This window comes from Chiloscyllium plagiosum, chromosome 31, assembly GCF_004010195.1.
Source record: "Chiloscyllium plagiosum isolate BGI_BamShark_2017 chromosome 31, ASM401019v2, whole genome shotgun sequence".
NCBI lineage: Eukaryota > Metazoa > Chordata > Chondrichthyes > Orectolobiformes > Hemiscylliidae > Chiloscyllium > Chiloscyllium plagiosum.
In genome coordinates, this window is record NC_057740.1 from 39,819,109 (window position 1) to 39,834,168 (window position 15,060).

Here is a 15,060-nt window from a genome sequence, read left to right on the forward strand (position 1 = left end):
AGATGATATGGGCCAAGTGCTGGCAAATGGGACTAGATTAATTTAGGATCTCTGGTCGGCATGGGGTAGGTTGGATCGAAGGGTCTGTTTCTGTGCTGTAGATCTCTATGATTCTAAGCTATTATTTCTATGCCTGAATGACTTGCACACCCACTTCTGAAAGCAATTAAGAGTCAATAACATTTTAATGGAATCATATATTGACTTCCTAAAGAACATGAGTGAACCAGTTAGAGCCTTATGACAATCTGACATCTTCATGTTCTCCTTGACAAAGATAAAGTATTTATTCTTAGACATTTTCAAAGTTTGAGTTAGTCCCTTAAACTGTGATTGTTAGTTTTAAGGTCTGGGTAATTTGCTCATACCTATGGATTGTACAGTTATAGTGTCTTTATAGCACAAAGGGAGGCCATTCAGCCCATAGAGACTATGTCAGCTCCAATAAAGCAATTTCTTCTACTCTATTCCCTAACCTTGCAATGCTTTTTGATTCAAGAGGGGTCACTCAACCAAAAACGTTAACTCTGATTTCTCTCCACAGATGCTTCCAGACCTGCTGAGCTTTTCCAACAATTTATATTTTTGTCTCTGATTTACAGCATCCACAGTTCTTTCAATTTTTATTTGATTCAAGTGTCCATCCAGTTTCTTTTTAAAATCATTCATTGTCTCCAATTCCACCTCCCTCATCAATTCCACCCTTCCTCACATTGTCTCTCCCCAGCATCTCTTGACCAAAAATTTAAATCTCTATACCCTGTACCCTGACAGTGGAAGCAAGTTTTCTCTATACACTTTATCTAAAGCTTTCATAACCATTACCAGCTAATAAGAGAACCCCTAATCTTCTACACATCATCAAAGACCCTCCCACCCTGGTAATAATTTCTATGTCAGGCAGAAGGTACAGAAGCTTAAACACACATATCAACTGGTTCAACAACAGCTTCTTCCCTGCTGTTATTAGATTTCTGAATGGACACCTCAAATTTCAAATTTAATGTTGATCTTGCTTTTTGTGCAACTTATTTGCAGCTGAAACTTTGTATTCCTTGCTCTGTTTTATCACCCTGTGATCTTTGTGTCTTTGTATGTTATGATTTTCTATACTGCTTGCAGAACAAAACTTTTCACTGTGCTTCAGTACATGTGACAATAATAAATCAAATCAAAACTAAATTAAATACCAGCTCAAGGAGAAGTAATATTACAGAAATATTTCTAAGGATTAAGTATGACCCCAGACTAAATGGATTTAAATTAATGTTACACCAATTTGGAAAGTTGAAAATGCACCTTTGTTGTCTTCTTATCCTCTATTATCCTCTCCTGCCCCTCTATCCCCCCCAGGTGCACAATGTTCTACTTTATCCAGTCTGATTCAGACTGCTCTGGGTTAAATTCTTCCCCCTCATGTGATTTGATGGCTAACACTGATGCAGGAACCATTCCCACTTCCTTCACAGCTACATAACTCAAAAGGTGTTGATTATTTGACACTCTGAGGTGTAAAGAAGTACTTAAAAATTCAAATTGTAATCTTTGTCACGTTTTTATGTTCCTGTGTATTTTTCGCATCACCTGAATAGCTGTCAGTGGTAGATTTCTCCCTGGGATCCAATTTGTCCTTGTTACAGTAGATCTTCATCCCCGGTATACTAAGTCACATACTCAGCACCTCCTACACTACTTTAAATAACTTTCTATTAATTCTAGACAAGACCTAAATGTATGTAATGAAAATCTTTCATTGCAAATATGCTACTTCTTATTAAAAATCTTCAGTATTTTGGATTAATGATTAGCTTTTGGGCTCTGCTCATGGCTTTGCTGAAAAGTTAATAGAAATTCAATTCTAACCTGTTGAGTAAAAATATAGAATGAAAGATGTTACATTTATGCAATGCCTCTTCCTTCTTTAGTCTGTTCTGAAGTTCAGTACAACCAATGAAGTGTGGTCACCGTTGCAATGTACGAAATGTGGCAGCAAATTTGTGCACAACAAGCTCCCATGTTCAGCAATGTGTTGTTAATTAGATAAGCTGCTGTTAAGTGTTGATTGAGCAATAACTAATGACAAGAACAGATGGTAGAATTCCTCTTTTCTTTCAAAATATTAACATGACATAATTTATACCTGAAAGGTTACATGGTTCTTTGGTTTAGCATTTCATCTAAGCATGGCAGTTCTGCATTTCCTTTATACTGAACTCTATAAATTGGTGCTATTTAGTTATTGATCCTTCTATCTGAATGAGACATTTAACAGGGGGCCTGTCTGCTCTCTCAGGTAAACTTATAAGGTCCCATGGTGCAACTTTGAAGCAGAGCAAAGGAATTCTTTCCAGAGGCCTGGCCAATATTTATTACCCAATTGATATTGCAAAAACAGCTTTCTTGGTCATTAAGACATTGTTATTGATGGCAGCTTGTTGTGTGTAAATTGGCTGCTGTGTTCTCTACATTGGCTACACTTCAAAAAGTACTTCATTGGCTCTGAAGCACATTGAGACATTAACTGGTTGTAAAGAAACACTATATAAATGCAAGCCTTTATTTTTTAAAATCTTCATTATGTTAAACACCTCTATCAAATCTCCCTAAGGTCTCCTTGGCTGTAATGAAAACAATCTAAGCTTCCCCAATTTGTCTGTGCACTGGCATTTTTCATTCCAATTGCATTGTCTCACAATTATTTAAATTGAACTCCATTTGCCATTTTCTTTCTGTCCAACTGACTAGTCTATTGATACATTTAAGCAGTCTACAGCTTTCTTCCTTATTATCAACTACATGGTCAAGTTTTATATCATCTTAGTCAAACTTCATCATCAAGTTTCTTAATCATACATCCTACATTCAGGTCCAACCTATGGATATTAACCACAAAAAGTAAGGAGCTGGTACGATGTACTGAAGAACCTCACTGGAAACAGCCTTCAAGGCACAAAACACCCATTAACAATGTTAAGGTTTCGGGTCCAGTGAGGAAGGATCATTGAGTCTGAAACATTAACTCTGATTTCTCTCCACAGATGCTGAGCTTTTCCAGCAATTTCTGGTTTTGTTTCTGACTTACAGCATTCACAGTACTTTTGGTTTTAACCCATTAACAATCTTCCTTGCTTATTTCTGAACGAGCTTTAAGTCCAATTTGCCACTTTGCTTTGGATCCCTGACCAATCTGGCATTTTGGATCTTTGCAAAACAGTAAAGATTCAGAATGGACAATGACGATACTTCTACACTCTGTATTGAGCTAAAACTCTCTTCCAGAGTCTAGGGTTCAGGCTTTGTGAACTAATATCAACACTCAGATTTGGAATGGAGGGATGGATATAGGGAAAGATATTTAAACAGATATTTCTGTGAGGCAAGGCGATTAAAAGTTGCAAAATTAAGGCAAACATGATGCAGATCTGTCACAATAAGATTGAATGGTTGGACAGTTTCGAGGGGCTGAATGGCCTCCTATTCCTTTGTAATTGGTACTGATTGAGTAAATGCAGCTAGTACTATTTGCTTATGTGGATGGTAAATTCTAGCACATGCTAACTGAGCTGAATGATTAGGCTCTAATGAAATTACAGATTTTTTTTAAAAAAGCAGTCATTTAAATACTTGGTTAATCCAAAAGGTGTACTAAAAATAACATTTGTGCAATTTCATTAAAGCGTAATCGCTTTTTCAGAAATATCAACAGATTTTAATATCTGAAAAGAAAATGTAAGCTGTGTTTTTCAGTTTGAGTAAAGCGAACAAACTGGCTTGCCCTGGACAGGGTTTCACAGATCAGTAATTGAAAAAAGATAAAAGGATTTGTTCATCAAAATAGGGAGAAATTATTTCCTTTGGTGGGAGAATCCAGAATAAGGGAGAATAATCTTAAAATTTGTGCTAGCCTGTTTAAGGGTCAGGTTAGGAAACACTTCTTCATTCAAGGTTAGTCAGAATGTGAAACTGTTTCCTACAAAGGCTACAGTTACATTATCAAGATTGAGGTTAATAATTGTTTATTGAGTAAGATGATATACATAAGGCAGGTAAATGAACTGAGGTTGAATTGAAAGGTGGAACAGATACAAGGATTATCCCTGCTTCTATGTTTCCATGATCAGACCCCTCCTCTGAACTATGGACTTAATCTCATACAATGTTCAACACTGTTTAACTTCCAATCTCTTGATCTCTTGATCACAAGACTGCCCACTTCCAGCTCTCCAACTTGTCCTGCCCATCTATTGCAGAAACCCTTATTTAAGTTTTTTTATTATCTTCTGGCTTGACTATTCCAATATAGCACTAAGAACTGTAGATGCTGGAAATCTGAAACAAAAACAGAAATTGCTAGAGAAACTCAACAGCATCTGTGGGACAGAAAACAGAGTTAATATTTTGATTCCAGTATAATTTCTTTAGACTATTCCAAAGTTGTCCATCACTCCTCCACCTTTTATAAACCGTGTTCTTTTTAAACTCTAGTCAGATGAAACCAGTTCTGTCCATGTTGACTTAAATTAGCTATGGATCCAACAGCACCTCAATTTAAAGTTTTAATTCTGGTTGGGATCACTACATGGTGTCACCATGCTCTATCTTGGCAACCATGCCCAGCCCTGCAACCTTCCTAGATCTCAGTGGTCCTCCAGCTGCGGCCTGTTTTACACCTGAAATGGCAGCCATGCCCTTTGGAATTTCTTTCTCAAGATTCCCCCTCCCTTTTTCTCTGTGCTCTGTTCATATATTCAAGCCCTTAAGATTTTGATCATGCTTTTTGGTGCTCCAATTAGTACTCATTTCTTAGCTCTGTGTCCAGGTTCTGCCTATTGTTTCCTTTATGGGCTGTGAGCGTAGCTGACTAGACCAATATTTATCGCCCACTCCTAATTGACCCTCCTCTACCTTGGGAGTATTCGTATGATCAAAGCGCTATGCAAATACAAATCGTCGTTGTTAAACTAAGGGCAAGAGCACATTTCAAGTCTAACCTTGATTCCTCTGGGGCTGGCTTCATGAATAACCATATTCCCGATACAAAACCTTGGAAAACGTCCAAACCTAATGGAGAACCTCGACAAACGATTGGCCAGCTGAGATTGGGCTGTAACCGACAGGTGTCGCTGCTCTTCAACCTCCCTGACCCTCCGCCCCCCATTATCAAGCGACTAACAAATTGAATATAAAAATGTACAGTAAGAGCGTTCCTAACTGGAATTAAGCAAATGCTGTTTCGTTTTAGATTTGTTCTTGTTCAAATTTTAGAAATTGAAGCGTAATCATGTTCCCTTTTCTGCATTAAAGTCAAATCCCAAATTCCAAGGGGATTCTCAACTTCTAATCTGATCCTTTTTGAAAATAGTGATCATTTTAACTTCTCATTTTTGGAACAGGGTGATAATGGAGATGGGAAAAAAATATTCCTTTGTTTAATTGTTTGCTTTTTTTTCTTGTTATTTTGCGAAATTTATCCATTTAAAAGAAAACAGCAGCGCACAAAATGCACCGATTTAGAAACTGAAGCTATTCCTGAAGCATTTCTTGAAATGGACGTTACTCGTGTTTGTTCTTAAAAACAAATTGTGATATCAATTTCATTTATTAGGAGCTCATTGATTTTGTTTAGATGGAGCGGTTGAAGCGCACCCATATCGTCTATATTTTGGATTTTATTTTAGGGCAAATTTTCCAGCATATTTCTTAAATATTTCTAGGGATTGAGGGATTTGCATTCCCATTACTGAGAAACCGAATACAACTCCAAAAAGAAAAACAAAATCATTACTCATATTTTAACCTCCCCCCCCCCCCTTCGATTCAGAACTCGAGTTTTGCTTACCCCGCGTCGTTTCCAATTCCCTTGTATATAACTAAATTCCAACAGCAGTTTTGTCTTAATCGCTGCCTTTAAACAAAAAGTACTTATTTTCAATGTCCCTCTTTTAATTCGAAAGTCTTTTCCATACTTTTCTTTCCAACAAATGAAGCGTAATTTTAAAATTAATTTCGAAAATAATAAAATTTAAGAATATCAGATAATTAAAATATAAAAGTTACATTAACTCAAACAAATAAATTATTAAACTCAAAGTATGCAAGTTTTCTTAAAGCCTCGAATCACCTCTATTAGAATTTTCGTTACCATACCATACTCTCATTTTGTTAAAAACAGTCCAAAGACCTTAATCTACTCAATGAATTCCAGGACAGGAATACTCTTGCCATTGGGCGAGAGAGGCAAAATCCTTATTTAGTTTTGGCCATTATCCTCCCTAAAATCATGCACGTTTTTTTTAAAAACGTGTTCGAAAATGTTTCAGAAAGGTATCTTGTTATGACGCTATTAGGAGTGCGGGATCAAAGAGTACTGTAAACTGCCAGTAAAGTTAGGACCCAGAACTCCAACAATATACATCTGTATCAGGGACAATGAAATCTATTGAAGTAACTCTTAATAAAGGGCCGATAGTATCCAGTAATGAGAACTGGTCGATTTGTAAATCAGATATGCCATCGATTCGGTTTGTAATAGGGCATAACTTCGATTTTAGGACTCGTCATAGTGGACATGAATAAGTTGCTGCGCTCTCTGTTTTTGTCCTGTACGTGTGTGCATTTTAATCGATGGTTGTAATTCGATTAAATAGTTATTTCAAACACGAATCTTTCCTAAGGATTTTCTGCTGTGACAATGCAGCGTTAATGTCAATATTTAAACACTAAAAGCTTTCTTATTTAACCAGTGGAGACAGAGACTGAATGCAGAATGACACGTTTATAATCTGCCTTGTTAGAATTGATAATGGGTGTTGCACTGAGATACAGCAAGGAGATTGGGAAGAAGGACAGCGAATATTAAAATATATTTATCATGGGTTATTTTTCAGTAGAGAACTACGATACATCTGTCCAAAAAAGTTGCAAACTCGTTATTAAGAGCCATTCTTAAATATTCCGATTGCAACTTTAAAAAGAACGAATTTAGCTGAACTTTAAATCAGCGCATTACCTTCGTAGGTTTCTACTTGAGAAACATGTTAAATTAAGCACTTGGTTTTAAAGCTAGGAAAGTGGTTGGATTTTATTCGATATTTAGAAATAAAATTAAACTATGAAAATAACTGAAAAGATTCATTAATTTAATGCACCGGCGGTGGATTTATACAGAATTTATGTTTCTGTCACCTGTCCAATTTAACTTAATTTTTCTGCTGGTTTTGCAACTGTTTGTGTCTAAATACAGAATTATGTTGGTGGATTTCTTTTCTTTCTTGAAGTCAACAATCTGGATTCAACTACCCCGTTTTATTTTGAGGGGGTCGGGGGGGGGGCAGGGGAGGGGGTAAAACACTCTGTTGAGACAGTGAGAGAGCGAGACCTACAGAGAGACCCTCACCTCAACTCAGGGCAACACATAGTTCACACAGTCCAGAAACGTTCCTCAGCCCCAGGAATGGATCAGTAAAGCGCTATTCCAATTGACTTCAGCTTACTCTGAAGGTCGGAGCTTCAGAGAGAAGTCCATCCGATAGGACTGATAGAGGGAAGCGGCGCAAACAGTGCGGAAAGCTGATATCGACATGTCCCCTGCAATAACGTTGTCCAAATCTATTCGCCGGCAGCTTGTTCTGAATACAACGGAATACTTGAAGCTGTTTTGTCGGAAAATGATATCAAATGTATATATCAATTGTAATTTTTTAAAAAACAGTACATTGCCTCCATCTTACACAGGGATATTGTGGAACACCTTACCAGTACTGTATAGTCTATACAATACCTCTCATATATAATGTATAAAAGATATCTGAACTTTAGGTTAAGGCCTGAGTTTTAACATGAACTATGTGAAGGCACTGTGTAAATAGAAAGTGCCTCTGTAAGTGGGCGAAGCCGAAACATTTCTCTGTTCTGTTTAGGGGTGAACAGGGGATGAGCTTTTACCATTTGCTTGGTTAGGGAATAGTTACACTATCTAAAAGCTAAGTGGTGCCTCGTGACAAGAAGCTCCAGCCTGCAACCGCCCCACCCCCAAGAGACTGACCAAGAACTTGTACATTGCAGGCGGCACCACACCCCCTCACCCCCCCAGCCTCGGGGGCCTCTCGGACCAATTGATTTGACCTCTTCTTTTTGCAACCATTTAACACCGGGACATTAAACAAGAGACAAGCCAAGTGAGCAAGTAGGGCTGGGAAGGGGAGTGGAGGGGGGGGGGGGGGTCAACGGACCGCGCTGTACAGTCACCGAATGTCAATGGCGTATTCCAGCACACGGAAGCTCAAAGCAGCCACACTTAACATGTTGACCGCAGCACGCCATAGATACTTCGGTTCAACTTGTTTAAAGCAAAATAAAAACAGAAAATTAAGGCACACCTTTAAAATACTGATTTAAACTCAACCCTTGACGCACAGACTATGAGTATCTGAACAACAGAACCTACAGGTTACATGGCGTGTTCCATGATGGATACAGTTTAAGAATCTCTGTTCTCACTTTTTAAATAAGACGGTTTACTAAACAAAATAAACTGCCCACCCAAACAATCAACTTTGTATTTTTAAATCAACTGTAATTGATGTTTGGAAGTATACAACAGTGGCTGTTTTCCTCTGACATAAATACAAGATTAAAACAGGGGAACATACTAACCGGATCCAACTCAACACAATCTGCAGGATAGCATTTGCATTTCACTGTTAAGGAAGACACCCATGAAGCAAGAAAGTTTTAGACAAACTTAGATCGTCGAGTTTATTTTTGTTAATAAAAAGCCTGCATGTCTGTTTCTGATTGTTGCATCCTGCAAGACAGGCGCTCCATAAGTAAATCACAAGCGAAGCTTTGGCTGCATAAAGATACATTTAATGTTTAAGCAATTCGTCTGTGCTCCGGCCTGCGTGAGTTTGGGAGGAAGGACAGCCTGCACCAGGAGCTATCCATAACTACACTCTGGAAATAAACTATCTATATTCCAGAGTAGATTAACATTGGCCATGGCGATATGTATGAACTACACTTGTCCAGTTAACGTTGAGCAGTGGCTTTAACTAAACCCCTCAATGTAACTGCATTCTTCAAGCAGAATGTTAGAACCGAGAAGGTTTGTTTTAAAGCGAACGAAAGAGAAATGTTTTACATTAAAATCACCTAATTCTGATTATTACCCCCGCCCAGCCACCTCGTCTGTCACCCGCTCCCTTCTTGCTTAGAAAATTGCAACCTCTAAAGTGTTCTTTTGTGTTGTCTGCATTATGCATATGAAAAAGGTCTGTTCTGAAATATATTGCACATATAAAATTCGCCGATATTTTTCCTGCTTGTCTCAGGGTGAGGGAGAGGTACGTTCTGAAATTTGGGAACGGGAAAATATGGAACCTTCCGAGCAACAATTTTACATTTTCAATATATTTGTGCTTTTTTCGGCGCTGGCGATATTTGCAAAATAAAGTGTAAAATGTCAGCGACTGCGTTCTTTATTGTCGTGGGAAATTTTAATCGCGGATAAGTTGTGTCTTAGTGAGGAGATCTTATAGAAATATGCAGATATTTCAGGTAGTTTAAAACCTCTAAATATGTGCATTGTTGTGCATTAACCACGCGTGCCGAAAACTGTTTTAAATACATTACAATACCAGGTCTAAATACCCGTCCAAAAAAAAACCAAGTGCTTAATGTCTCAATTATTTCACAGAAATTTTATTTATTAAATAACATGGTTGTTGTTAAGTTGTGGTTTTGATTAAAGATTGCAGTCTGAAACGTGATCCAGGGAATTATGTCAGGTGATATGATCTTATTTTAGAATTGTCTTTCACGGGATAAGAGGTTCGCACTCCTACCTAAACAAACTGCTATCATTTCAAGGTCACTGTACTTTTTCGCTATTTGAGCGCTTTGCTGCAGATCGGTGTGAAGATCATTCTAGACTGTTTAAAAATAGCTTGTGGAACCTAGCCCAGGAACTGTAGCAAAAAGACAGAAAGATAAAAGCATTGCATGCACAAATGTGTACAGTTACAGCGCAAATCCATTCCTGTTTCGACAAAATTCAGCTCCCGTGAAAGTATCAGGATATAAGGAAGTAATTTCAACATAAAAATCCTGTTTAGAAATCCCTGCGCTGGTGGAGTGGGGGAATTGTCTGCATTACTCTGTCCACTGATTATGCCTCATTTACATTTTAATTAACGTCCTGTTTAATTTATACCACTACCTGTCTAACCCCTTTTTTCAATCTTACACAGCTGCTACACGGGTTAAACAAGTGAAGGCTTTACATCAAGGTAGCTATAGCATTAACAGTGTTTGAAATACTTTGCTGTGTTTTGAGTTTTTTATTCCTACTCACACCAACATCGCATGCACAATTATGTTTTTATTTTCCGAAAAGAAGCATTTCCCGAGCAGATTTACGGCACTAGAATTCATTCAACGAGGACAAAGGAAAAAGGCAATTCGCCGAAAAATGAAAGAGGTGACATTTTCATAACAAGTAAATTCCACTGATAAACTATGACTGATATTTTAATTTAGCGACTGGGTGCGTTGGCACCGCGTCCTGAGAATTTAAGACTCGCCTCTTCACATCGCTCCAGAAGCGCTGTCGTGGAGTCTCTGTGTAGTTCTGAATTAAACATTAATGCAGAATATGCAAAAAAAAATAATGAGGACCGGATAATATATTGTGAATCCGTTTAGTCGACGACGCTGACTGACGCAAACGCGTAGTCATAAAGGTGGCGAATGATTTTTTTGGAAAGACTCCCTCCCATTCCTGCAATGGGCTAGATCATAATTTTATCAGGATGCATTGAAAATCTGAAAGGGGAAAGGAGGCAACTGCATTCCACTCACAAAGCGGCGCAATACCCGTGAAAATGCAGGTTTTCTTTTAAAAATGGGAATAGGATGGAAGTCAAGTCTAAGCTGCATAGAAAATACGGGAGACGTATCTATTTAACCTCACGTTGAGCAACGTGACCCAGAACTGGGCTCCCATTTCCATCGTGTTCGGAGCAAGAACATGCCAGGCTTATCCCAGCGGCATCCTAGCGCCCAGTTTTATAGAGACTGCATGTTCTGAAAGCAGATGCAATCAGGAATGATTCTCTTTAGAACAGGAGAGAGAGAGAGGGAGGGAAAGAGAAAGGCGCGATTAAGTGTATGTCGGTAGAAAAACACGAAACGGCTGAATCGTTTTGGTGGTGAGAGGGAGTTAGACCAGCTGTGACCTGGAGCGATTACTCCTGCTCAAGAGTGTGGCGTGTGCGCGATTTTCATTTTGAAAACAAAAATCAACCTGACACCTCGGTGTTTGCCAGTTCGTGGAGGGGAGGTGTCAGGTGATTCGAGAATAAGGAAAGGTGTACTGGACGGTGGCCGAGAGAGAGAGAGAGAGAGAGAATGTAATAGGGGCAGAGAGAGATGAAGTGTCTTCAAACCATCTAGTCATTGCTTCAATAATTAACTGCCAAAAAAGTTGAGGTTAACGTAGAAAAGCAGATCTTTTCAGAAAAGGCTGAGGGGGCAACAGGAATACTCATTCTCAAGTGTTGAAGAGAGAATGTTTAACGCGCCGTGTCTTTGATTTCAGAGCTGGCCCCTCTCTGCTTTGGGAAGACATGTTAGCCCATATATATTTTTCTCTCTCTTGGTGGTTGGGGAAGGAGAGGGAGGGGGGTAAAAGAGCAGATCACACAGAGATTGAACAATGGGCATCAATTCAGCTGGACAATGAGTTGTGAGGCTGGGCTGTTTGAGTTTCTGAACACGTCCTCATAAGGCTGTGGACAGTTTGAATTCCAGCGCGGACTCCCAGACACCCGGCACAAGTTATGTGAGAAAATTAGTACAGAATCAGAAGGGGTGGGGGGGGGGTTAGGGGGGAGTCGTTGGAAAGAACTGCAGCCGTCGTCTATTTAATTTTATTTCGGTACCTTGCAATTCTACTGTCGTTTGAGCAAAACCTGTATTAGGAATCGAGAAGAACTAAAATCTATAAGATCACCACCAGAAAGCAGTGAAGGATTTCCAATTTTTTAAAAAGAAATTCTTAAATGCAAAATTCACGCAATGTCTGACTGCGTAATGGACGAAGGACTAATGGAGAGAATTTCATTGGTCACGAACATGTAAGTAACATAAGTGTTTTCTTTTAAAAGTCTTATTTAATTTTAAAATTAGAGATTAGGAAAGACAGAGGGAGGGATTGCAACTTACTTTGCAGCTATTGCCAGTCAAGTTATGAATGTTCATTTCAAAAGCTTTATAACCGAATGCTAACTGATGGGGGAAAAGAATGTTTGGATATTTTAAATATATTTTGAAAGCTGTTAGAAAATTGCCCTGCCTTTGAACCTGACAATTTCTTGCAGACTGTATCCTAGAAAGACATTTTAAAAACATAGACATGTATATTTCAGCCTAGAATTCCTACCCAGGCCCTGCAGCAACTTGCACTGGCCCGAATGCTTCTGTCGCTGACAAACCCAGTTGTCTTAATAATTTACCGGTTCATGGGAAAATTTCACTGAGGACCTTGCTCTGGGCTAGCGTGACACCAGAACCCGTTGTCTGGTCAGATTCTATTCTGAAAGACGCATTATTATGATAATACCTTTCTCTCTGCTGTTGAACTTGATTTTGACTTCTTTTATTGCCTTCCATTTTTTGCGGTCACTTGCTTGTTAAGAAGAGAGAGGGGGTAAGAAAGACAAAACAAAATTCCCCTCAATCTCCTGGGAGTAGCGTGTGAAATTAAAATATTCTGAATTAGCTCTGTCCTTTTTTTTAAATATAATCAAGGCCTGTGTGGAGGGAGGGTGGAGTGGGGGGCTGGCGATGAGTGGGGGAGTTAGGGGTTGGATGAGATTTGAAAAGGCATATCAAGATTGGCAGGGTTGTTTTATAGATGTACATTCAGATAATCGGGGAAGGAGAACGTCGCATTTTCCAACTGTCGATGAAATGAGTCTGTTATCCAGGGAAATTTGAAGAGAATATGTGTGTGAGAGAGATAGAGAGAGAGAGAGAGAGAGAGAGGAACTCTGTGTTAGGTCCTGTTAAAGTTACACTGCGGTTGGCCGGTGCCTCATTAAATTGAACTCCATCACTGCCGTCACGTTCCGTCTTCCGAGATTTCGCTCCCAACCAAAAGAGATTACTCTACTCAAGCTTGTTCCTACAATGGGTTCCTTCACCACTCTGTATACCAGAAGGTAAGAGATTGCAATGACTTGGATAGAGTCTTGATCCATAGGTGTGAAATAGTGAACCAAATAAGAGGATGTACAAACTGCTGCATTTTAGCCGTTGCACCGCAGTGTTGGAAAGATGAAGGTCTGTCAGTCTTCGGACAGTAGTGGGCCCTTAATACTTATTTTTTTAAAAATTGGGCTTGTTATTAGCTCCTTACCTCGCTCATTAAGACTGCTCACAGCGGATAAACGTCATGGTGTCGAACATGTAGTTTTTAAAAGAGATATATTACATTTTTGCACAGACGTGTGTTGTGGTGGCTTGTATAATGCTCGGTGACAATACTGCAGAACAGGAAACTCGAGAATCCCGGTTACAGTGTTCACTGTTCGGGGAAAGCTAGTCTTAGACGATGGGCCTAACGTCACAAGGGAGTTTGCTGGGGGGGAGGGGGGGGTGGTTGGGGAGGAGGGGTGTAGGGATATTCTATAAATTCTCAAACGGTGCAAAATTTAGCTTTGTTGGTAATCGTAAACTGATCGATTTCACCCGCGATGTCCTCAATGTTATTATTGCGAATTATTATATTCTCTGTCGGGTCTATCCCGTGTTCATTCTTTCTCACATTACAACTGGACGCATCAAAATGTATCTCAGTAAGAGAACTTACAACTCGTTTCTTATTGCCGATTATGGTAAATAATGAGTCGAAATAGTTCCCGATTTCAGTGCTAATTTTAAGTAGCGTTAAGAGGCAAAGTTTAGCTTGGCATGTGCACGCGATTATCCGTTTAAAAGCGCATACAATATTCGATATCGTATTATAGAGTGTGGCAGAGACCCGTCACTATAAAGCAAATAAAACACACGTAATTTGTTTTGTCTTTGTGTGTAAACTTCAATGCTGCAGAGCTGTCTATTGCCACAGTTAGATTGCTACCCTCAGACTGACAATCAATCGTTCTTTGTATATTATGTATTTACTGTAACGCCTTATAAAACCGAACATACGAGGCATATGCAACATATATGCGTTTAATCCAATTTGGATATCAGTAAATTATCTTGAACCCTTACGCTGTTCGTATGACCATGAATTCCTTCAGTTGCTCCTATTGCACTGACATTTAAACAATTCCTCTGTTCTACCTGGCCTGCACTATGTGACCCGCCAGGTGTCCAAGTGAAATTCAAAGCTGTGCCCAAAATAGGAAAAATGCAAAGCTTGGTGCTCGTCAGGGAATCTAGGTAAAGGTGTAATAAGTGACTCGCCTTGCTTGGTCGCAATATCACCCCTTAGTACATATCATACTCCTAACGGATCCAAAACCCGAATCAAACTGGCACTGGTGATTCAAACCCCGAGCTCAGTAATGTGCAAAACTCCGTGCTCAGAAAAAGGGAAGGTTTCGAATTAAATCAGACTGAGAGGACCCTTGTCAGAGGCATCTGTCACCTTTAAAAGACCAGCAAAGACCCAGGACGTGATAAACAAGAATTACCTGCAGACATTGAATAGCAATGGCAGTCCCAGGTTCGGTTGGTTTGTGTTTTTATTTGGGGATGGGGTGTGGTGGAATATTTAGTTATTACTGTATGGAATGTGATGGTAAAAACTGGATAGAAGAATGCCCCACACTTTTATTGATGAATATCCATTTCGTATTTTAAAGTGATATTAATTTTTGGATAATCGTTCATGCAATGTTCTGTCAATCATTTAACGTTATCGGTGCATGTACTTTGATCCTCGTTAGATTCCGTACAGCTGTCCCTGACTAACGTACCTAACACTATGGGGCAACATAGCATGGCCAATTCACCTGGCCTACACATCTTTGGATTGTGGGAGGAAGC

General features: G+C 39.2%; 1 long non-coding RNA gene across 4 annotated transcripts in view; it reads left to right on the forward strand.

Moving 5' to 3' along the window:
• The first annotated feature begins 11,691 nt into the window (after nucleotides 1-11,691).
• Nucleotides 11,692-15,060, forward strand: part of LOC122565455 — a 139,926-nt gene continuing 136,557 nt past the window's right edge. For 3 of the 4 annotated variants that reach the window (XR_006316177.1, XR_006316176.1, XR_006316175.1), the window contains exon 1: nucleotides 11,692-12,137. This is a non-coding gene — a long non-coding RNA (uncharacterized LOC122565455). Of the gene's footprint in view, nucleotides 12,138-12,939; nucleotides 13,224-15,060 lie in introns of those variants that run through there. The other variant, XR_006316179.1, reaches the window with a different exon arrangement.